The 9492-nt window shown below is 48.1% G+C and overlaps 1 protein-coding gene across 1 annotated transcript in view; it reads left to right on the top strand.

Annotated features, from left to right (window-relative positions):
• Positions 1-6773: 6773 nt before the first annotated feature.
• Lpin2 (lipin 2) overlaps positions 6774-9492 on the top strand; it is a 64941-nt gene continuing 62222 nt past the window's right edge. Inside the window, exon 1 of the mRNA XM_050166192.1 lies at positions 6774-6941. The gene's annotated coding sequence lies outside the window, so the exon portion shown is untranslated. The remainder of the gene's footprint in view (positions 6942-9492) is intronic.

Below are 9492 nucleotides of genomic sequence, written 5' to 3'. Positions count from 1 at the left end.
CCAGACTGGCCAGGTGTCAACGTGAGAGCCTGTCTTAAAAAACAAACACGCAGAGAAGCATTCTTAACTGTCCGTGAACTTTGGGTGGATGACCAATGGCGGCATATGTTCAGATTACCACCAGGTCTTTAACGTGGTGAATTCCCCTAATTGCTTCCCTCACGGTAGCCCGATTTGTATTCATCAGTAAGCTGGTTTGGCTATGATGTCTTATTTTGCCAGGTGGAAATTGCTAAAATGCCAACCAGGGGTTTACATCTATACTGAGTGACATTGGACTGGATAGTTTCTTCCTCACGCTCTTACGATCAGATTTTGGTGTCATGCTACGCTAGCTCCACGAAATGACCTGAAAAAGAAGCCCCTATGCTACACTGTGGGACAGCTTGAATAAGGCCAGACTTTCCCACCCATCGAGTGTTTGACCAAAAAACCTTCGCAGAACTGTTTTAGGCTGAATTTTCCCTCCTGGAAAGTATCGATGGGTGTAAGTTCTTGCATGATTATGACTTTGTCCTCACTGTCTTGTTCAGTTTCCAAATTGATTAGCATGAAAACAACAATCTCTTTGTAATCTGTAAATTGTGTGTATAATATATTATATGATATATTAGTCACATAGGTGTGTTCCTTTTTTTTCTACATTGTCTTCCACAAGGTTTGTACATTTACAAGTCTTAGATTAACTTGGGCAGGTGTTTTTTTTAGCTGTGTGTTCGTTTCCAGATTTATTATTTTGCCTTTATTACTTTCTTCTATTTGCCTTTATTTCACGGTTCTTTTTCTAACCTTTAAGCTCTTTACATCTCAAGAGGTTCTCTTACAATTCTCATTAATTACTCGTTGCTTCCGAAGCTTTAATACCTAGTATCAAATATCTAATACATAGATAGCCTTGCAGCTTTATTCTATCTCCATACAGCCTTGCTTCTTGACCACAACTCTCTTAGCCTATCAATTTTTCTAGTTATCTTTACCTATTTAAATTGTTTTATTTTTATTATCATTTGAGATAAGGTTTTATTCTATACCCAAGCTGGCCTCAAATTCTTGATCTTCCGACTCTTCCTCCCAAGTGCAGGGATTACAGTCCTGTCTGTACCACCAGGTCAGTTACCTTCTGAAATTAAACCTTGTTTTAGCCTGGCGGTGGTGGCGCACCCTTTAATCCCAGCACTCGCGAGGCAGAGGCAGGCGGATGTCTGTGAGTTCGAGCACAGCCTGGTCTACAAGAGCTAGTTCAAGGACAGGCTCCAAAGCAACAGAGAAACCCTGTCTCAAAAAAAAGACCTTGTTTTAGTTGCATTATGGTCACAGTCTCTCGTTGGTATGCTCCAAATTTTCCAAACTGCTTCTAGACCTGCTTTCTGGCTTATGTGTGTCAGCTTTGGTGAGTTTGGGAGTGGGCTTTCAAAAACACTGTTATTTCTTCCTCATTCTTTTATTTTGCTTATGGGGGGTCCATTTATACTGGTCTTCTAGTAAGCAGATGTTACCTTTTCCTTCTGCCCTTTCAGGCAGGGTTGCAGAAAGCAATGTTCAGATTCAGGTTTAGCGAATAGCCTTGGGGCCACAGGGTGACTTCTGCTCCCTCTGGCTCTGGCCTTCATCCTGTCTTCCTGCTTCTCTACATCTTAGTTTCTTGCCAGTTCATAGACTTTTCCAGAATGTATTTTAAGCATTTCGCCTTGCGTGGATAGTGGAGGAAGCCCTGAGTGTGTGGGGTCCTGAATGAATGCATGTTGTTGTTACAAGATCCGCTATAGATAGGACTCCAGCCTTAGACCTGAGGGAAATGGGAAGCCTTCCCTTCTGTCTGTGTGGATGTTGACAGTGTCTGCAGGAGACGCCCATCATAACTTTCTCCCCGAGATGTTCAGGACTCGAAGACTGACTGCCCCCCTCCAGAGGTTTCTTCTATGAAGACTGAACCTGCCTGTTTATCCAGCTGTGGGCTCTGCGTCCTTGTTTACTTGTGTGTAACAACCCCACCTCTTTGTTCAGCTGTGTGAAATAACCCTCCTCCATGTTCAACTGTATATAACAAACAGGCTGAGCTTCCTGGGTGCTGCAGTTTCTCCCACTGAGAGCTCAGATTTCTGTCTGTGTTTGTCTTTCCTTCACTCCCTTGCCACCCCCAGGAAGGTCTGTCCCTATAACCATGCAGCAACCTTGTGTTTTTCTTTTTAGTGGGAGAGATGGTCTGGACCCCGAGACAAGCATATTCCTAGAAAAATAAATCCATCTTTATTGTTCAGTAGGGGTTTGTTGATCGCCTGGTATGCACCGAGGAAGAGCTATGATTGCTACCCCTACGAGGTCAATCTATGGACCTGAGGGAAAAAGGGAGTCTTTGATTGGGGGAGGGCAGTAGAAGCCACGGAGAGAGGATGAGCAAACCGGGGACATTCTCATTTACACCTGAAAGCTGATGCTGATCTCTTCAGGACTAGAGAGCAAGCAGACGTAAAGGTTGCCAGAACCTATGAAGAGCATGTAAGAGATGGGAAAAGAGGAAGGAGGGCTAACAGGGGCAGGCATATAACCGAGAGAAGAAAGAACTTGTAGAGCTCTGAGGTACAAGAGGATGACTATGGTTGACATCAATTAATTGCACATATAAAATTACCCATGGACAGTATGAATGTTCCTAAGTCAAAGAATCTAAACATCTCAGTGGTGAGCCAGTTTACTTGGTTTAATCATGACACAGTACTCTACATGTATCGAAATGGCATGCTATGCTACGTCACCTAAAAATTTACACTCTTGTGAGTCAGTTAAAAATAAAGTCTCTCTCTTTCCAAAACCAGCTTTCAGAGTCTTGGAGGCCTGGGGACAGTTTTCCGCATCTCTAAGTTACAAGCTGGGAGAGCCGATCTGAGTCACTCCTGTCTCAGTCTGGGATGAATATAATTCCAAAAAGAGCAGGGCATACGGTGATGGCACGGAAATGCGGGTTGCCATTTGACCCAGGAAATGCCAAAGCCAGAAACAGCAAAGTTGTCTTTCGAAAGTTTCAGTCCCCACCCCGCCCTGCCCTCCGAACTGCCAGACAGGAGGGCGTATGATTTTCCCCTCCTGACTCCAGAGAAAGATTCTCTTCCAGGATTTCCTGAAAGGTACCTCGTCTCCTTCTTGACTTTGGTAATTTTAGAGTTTTGGAAATAAAAGGCAGGAAGGAAATGTCTTTCAGACGACTTCTGCTTTTCATCTCGCCAGCAGACTTCTCTGAGCGAGAAGCAAGCCTGCTGACTTCTTGTAAAGAGGAAAATGCAAGGAATATGGAAATGAACGTGGAAAGTAAAGTGTCATGAACGCAGAAGGGCCGGCTGAGCAGATGCACAGGAGAGAACACTGGGGCGTTAGGGGACTCTCGGGAAGTCAGAGTTTTCACTGAAGGCAATCAGTTACTGACTGCAAGGATGGGAAGAAGGCTCCTTTGCCTTGCTTTCAGAGGGATGGAGAGATTTACTGCAACCAGAGGGAGGCCACATATCGGGCAAATGAAGAGGACGTGACATATGGCTGTTGTGGCCGTTCTGCAGAGAACTCTAGACAGAAATACCCAGGCAGGATGGATATGCCACGGGAGTAGCAGATTGAGACTCTCCCCTAGGCTGCTAAGAAAGATCACTAAATGGTATGGTAGCGCCACTAGCCGGGATAGGAGATTCTGGACCGGGCCGAAAGGGGAGTGCAAAGGATGGGCTAGAATCTGACATCACTGTGGGCTTTGATGGGAGAGTGAAAGCCACCTGCTAGAGCATATAGGTTTCAGAGGTGTTCAGCTGATGAATGTAGGAGGAAGGAGGAAGCTTCAAGAAGGAAATGGTGTCAAGAACGTCTCGTGAGATGCAGGTCCCAAAGGAGTCCAACATGTTTGGCAGCAAGAGGGACCTTGGTGACGTTAGCCTGGGCAGTATCATGAGTGGAGGAGGGACAGGCTTCCAAAGGAAGGAGACGCTTCAGTTATGCTGTTCCAGGTAGCTGGGTCTGGTGATATTGCCGCCAAGGGATAAGCAGAAAGCCTGAAGGGTTCTGTTGGCTTAGCTGGAAAAAAAGGAATGGTCCAAAGTTCATCTTTACAGATCTTACGGCTTATCAAATCCTTCTCAGGTTTACCAAGCTTAAAGATAAAAAAAAAAAAAAGACAAATTAACCTCACATGAAAGATAGCTGATATACATTGAGTGAGCCCCAGATGTTTGATTAGAATGAGATATGCCTTTATGGAAATTAAGCATAATTAAAGTTTGAGGTGTCCTTGTATGAGCCGTTTACATGTATTTTGGGGTCCACTATTTGAGGTCAGTAACTCATATACGGGACACAGCTAAGTTAAGGAACACAACTGGGAGTAAGGGGGAGTTCACTGAAGATGGGATTGGAGAAGATGCCCACACACAAACCTTTTGTGAATACTAGCTGAAAGAAAGTTCAAGCTTATATTAAAACCATGGCCTATTGATATTCAAAACAACCATTTTCCAAGATGTAAGCTGAAGAGCATTGTAAGATACTAGGAAAGACTTTAGCCACCATCACTTTGGTTTTCTTGATACAGTGACTTTTTGTTCATCATATAGCAGCAATGGGTTCAGGTACTATCTAGAAACGGTTTAAGAATAGTTTAGCAAGCGTGCCCATTCCATTTCTTAACCATCAAGGATGTTATTTGGGTGAATAAGAAACAGACACTGAGTAAACAGACAGCTTGGGGCATGACATAGAAAACGCGCCTCCGTCTACGGCCATACCACCCTGAACGCGCCCGACCCCGTCTGATCTTGGAAGAATATGCTGTTCCATGGCATGTAATGGGAGGCTGCCATGGCCAACAAGTCCGGAAAGCACATGGAGAGATGTCCATTCTTTTTCTTTTTTCCTCCTAGTGCTATTTTCCAAGACAGGATTTCTCTGTGTCTCCCTAGCTGTTCTGGAACTCACCCTTAGACCAGGCTGGCCTCGAACCCACAGAGATGCCCCTACCTCTGCCTCCCAGTGCTGGCATTAACGGCATGCATCACCACCACCCGGCATAATGTCCATTCTTAAACAAAACATCAAAATAGCACAAAACAGGGAGGCAGAGGCAGGCGGATCTCTGTGAGTTCGAGACCAGCCTGGTCTACAAGAGCTAGTTCCAGGACAGGCTCCAAAGCCACAGAGAAACCCTGTCTTGAAAAAACAAAACAAAACAAAACAAAACAAAAAAAGCACAAAACACAAGCCCCAAGGGAAAAACATCTTCTACCAAACTACATAAGGGATAAGAATGCCTCCCTTGTTTGAAATAGTGGAAGAAGACTGATTAGATGAAAACAAAACAAAACAACAACAAATAAAATAAAACTAAGCTCCATCTAGACTAGAAGTGGGACAATTGGTGGGGAAAGGCTCCTGGCTATGGAGCCGGAAGGTGGTAGGGTCAGAAGGTGAGACAAGACTTGAGCAGTGAAGCAGATGGGAGCTGGGAGGTGTGCCCCAACTTCACAGGTATCAGGTACAGGAAGTCGAGGGACATTCAACAGAAATTTAGTTACTCCCTGCTCTGCCTCAGGCGTAATATAAGTCAAGCACCCACCAGAGAATGAGGAAAATACTAGAAACGCGAACCAGTCCTGAGTAAGTTGTCAAACCCCCAAGGGGGCGGTGGCAGAGGAAGGGCGGCTTGTCTAGGGCTTCCTGAATGACGAAAGGAAGGAAGCTTGAGACTATTTCTCTCCCAAGGTAGTAGGTAGTGAGACCTACCCGAGAGAAACAGGAAAAGTCGAGTTGGAGAAAGAACGGCTGGAAAACAAACAGTAACAGCGCGTTCTACAGACCAGACTGTAAGCCACATATGCCGGTTCATGGGAACCACAGTGACTCAAGGCGCGCGTCAGGGAAGTGTCTCTGTTTCCAGTGTATTGGCTTGGATATTGAGGAGAGGGTCCTTTCTCTTTTAATTGCACTTCTCCACAGTGGAGTAAGATCCTTCTAACAGTGACCGGAAAGTTTCGATCTTTAAAAATAAAAATTTTGTCGGTGAGTAAGATGAAAAGCCGCAATGAAGCAAAAAATTCCTAGTAGGTTAGGGTGTGTGTCTCTGTCGGGCCTTAGTTGAGGAAACCTGGTAGAATCCCACACCGTGGTACTCGAATGAAATGGTTGCCTGTGCAGAGAACTGGTTTCCTGGGCCCTAGCAGAGCCTATGCCCATCACGCTGTGTTGTTGTAAGGACACCGATGTGTCCCGGCCCATCCCGGAGAGAGTTTGTATAAATGTATGTCTCTATAGCCCCGAGACTGCATGCATGTGCTCACCGTGCGCACGGAGAAATCAACAGACATTTGGTAGCGTTGCCACAGGCTCTCATCTCTACTTCCAACGAAATAACCGACTGCAGAAAAAAACAAGATAAAAGGTAGCAGACATCCCTAATAGTCACTGTGGCAGCCGTTTTGTAAAGTGTACTTTTAAATAGGAGGTCTTATAACTGAGCCTGGAGGGGAAATAGGCAAAGATACAGGCTCTGCAGTGATCAGATCTACGTTTCCACACCATCGTGCAACGGACCGTGTTGCACTCTTTTTGGCAGCTGGGCTCTGAAACCCCGGCGCAGCGCCGCAAGGTTGCCATAGGGACCAGAGGAAACTTTTCAAATGCTCCTTCCGAGGCCCGCCGCTCTCTCCCGGCGGGGCCCGGGGCCCGCGGCGCGCGTCCGGCGGTGGAGGCGGAGCTTGCGTCACGTGGCCGGGGCGGGGCGGGGCGTGCGCGCAGCCCACCGCCAGCTCGGCCGGCGCCGCGGCCGCGTCCCATTCATGAGGCCCGGCGGGCTCGGCTGTGGCCCGCGGCTCCCGAGGCGGCGGCCCCGCCCCCTGCTCGCCCGCTTCTCGCCGCAGCCCGCCCGGGGCGAGCGACCGTCCGCCGAGTGATCGCCGCGCGCGGTGCCGCAGGTAAGCGGGCCGGGGACAGCGCCGGGGGTTCTCGGGGGCTGCTTCCCCGCTCGCGGCCTCGCCTCGCGTGGGCCACGTAGCCGCTGCAGCGCTTCCTGAGGACGCGCGGGCGTCTGAGGGGACACCCCCCCACACACCACCACCACCTTAGCAGCGGTCCTCGGGGCCCAGCGCGGCGCGGCAGGGGGATGGCCGCCGAGGTCGTGTCTGCGCCCCCCCCCCCCGGGCCTGGGGGAGGGGGCACCGGCTCGCGATCGCGGCCATCCCCCTGCCGGGGCTGGCGAGGTGCTGTTATTCCCCCCAGGCGGTTGGCTCGCCCGCCGCTGGCTCCTGCAGGCCGTGGACCAGGTTCAGATGTGAGTAGCCTGCTGCCCTCGCCCCTGGGGGCCCTGGAAGGTCCTGATTGGTGTGGGAGCCGGAGCTCCGCGGCCCAGTTTTGAGCGCCGCGGATCCACCCCCAGCATAAGAAAATTATTTTCATTCAAATTTAGGATGGCTTTTCGGAGACGTAATTGTGCAAAATAAGACTAGGAAGATCGCCCTCGCTTTCAGAAAGTACTGAAACGCTGGATACTTGGAGAGGCTCTGGGATTACTGAACAAGCGGCCACACGTATTTTTTAATGCATATCTGAGACGTCAAAAAAATTAAAAATTGAAACCGAGTCTCCTGCTTCGGTGCTAAAGCTATTTTGCCCAACAGCAGGGATCCAAGTTAGGTTGTTACTGAATCTCGGCTCACTAATTAACAGTATTTTGCTAATACACGGTCAATTTTTGAAATTATTTTGGGATCATTTGTCAGTTATTTAGAGTATGCGTCGATCTGACGTTGATTGTTTTCGCTGGCTTAAGACGGAGAAGTGTGGCAGGTGACCGGGTTAGCACAGCCAGCCACCAGGCGGAGGAGGAGACAGGTGTTGTTAGCCCTTGTTGGGCTGCCCTGCCCACAGAGCACAGTTCACTGTACCGCTGGAGTGGCCACCTGCGGGCCAGACCCAACCGGAATTGAAAAGAACAAAGCTACGTGAGTGTCGGGCGCTGTGGGTGACTTCTTCCCAGTTAGACGCGTTCTTGGTTGTGTTTTATCGGACCCAAGGATCTTGTTGTTGAAGTGGTAGCCGGCGTAGCTGTGGGACGAAAGTGGTTAGTTCCACTTTCTCGTATTTGGCACAGTTGAGATTCAAGAGAGGAGTCCTGTACTTAGAGACTCTGGGAATGGGAGCCTTTGGAAGCCCCTGAAGGCGCCAAGTGCAGTTAAGAAGTGGATAACAGGGTGCCCCGGGCTTTGTTTCTTGTATGGCTGTGTGCTTGCTCTCATCACTTGGCATTGTGAATTTTGGTTTATTGATTGGGCCATATCCTGCACTGGGAGCACAGAATCTCTGCTGTCAAGACTCCAGTAGCTGTTCATTACCAAGTACAGAGGCTGGCTTTTAGAAGACCTTTGGTGGGGCTGGTTTGTCCTCGCAGGTCACTGGGAGCCCGCGGATCTTCCTTAAATGACGAGTTCATCACATTTTCTTGGATGGCATGCCACGGATACGGGGTCATACTGGTGCTGCCGCAGGTCAGAGGTGGTCCGAGGTGAAGTCAGGCCAATGAACATTACCGTGGACATTTTGTAGTGTTTAAATATTAATATTCATCTTAAGTATAGCACGGGTCACTGTGTGAACAGCTCTTCTCTTCGGTGTTGAATGCATGATATACATCAGACCTGGAACATTGAACTGGAGTCATTCCTGCCAGGAGGTAGACTGGGCTGCCCAGCAGTCTGTCGACAAGTTTTTAAATCTTAAGTCTTTGTGTCTTTTAATTTAAATCCTTTGTACTTACCCCTAGGGACTGTCACTTCTTGTGTCTTTGGGCATAGGGGCTGTAGGACCTGTACCTGCTCTTTTCAGTTGGTAGGCGATGCTGTAGGAGTGTATTTGGAACTTTGCTTTAGCTGTCTCTGCTTCCCTTCCTTGCTAAATTAATACTTTTGACTTAGATGCAGGATCTCTGGACCTATGGCTTGCCTTCATGGTGAAATAGTTTTGTAGTCGGGGCTGCGGTTGCCTGAATTCTATAAAAATTATGTCTCAGTAAACATTGGAAGAGCTTGAAGATACTGTGTGGAGTGACTGCTCTCTGGTGATACCTTGAGGATAATAGTTTTGGGGGACAGTCTTATACAGGTAGCTCAGGCCTTGAACTTTGCATTATATGCTACCATGGTTAATTTAGGAGGTTTTGGGACTTGAACCCAGGGCTTTGTGCATACAAGGCAAGTTCTCTACCAACTGAGCTATATCACAAGTCTCTTGTAATAAAGTATTTGAATAAATTTTCTTATCCGCCTTGCTGACAGTTGATGGCATCTACCTCCCCTGTCATTGCCATAGGTGAATGTGTGCACTTGTGTGCGTGTAAACAGAGAAAGGAGTCAGGTGTTACCTTATGTCATATTCTTTTTGGGTCAGGGTGTCTCCTGGAGGTCATGTTTTCAGTTACACTGGTAAGCCCCAAGTCTGTCTCCACTCCCCCGCCTGTCCCTCCCTCCCACC

Source organism: Alexandromys fortis, unplaced genomic scaffold, assembly GCF_014885135.2.
Source record: "Alexandromys fortis isolate MF-2015 unplaced genomic scaffold, M_Fortis_MF-2015_v1.1 scaffold_143, whole genome shotgun sequence".
Taxonomy (NCBI): domain Eukaryota; kingdom Metazoa; phylum Chordata; class Mammalia; order Rodentia; family Cricetidae; genus Alexandromys; species Alexandromys fortis.
Note: the sequence above shows the minus strand (reverse complement) of the source record. Positions and strands in the feature narration are given on the sequence as shown.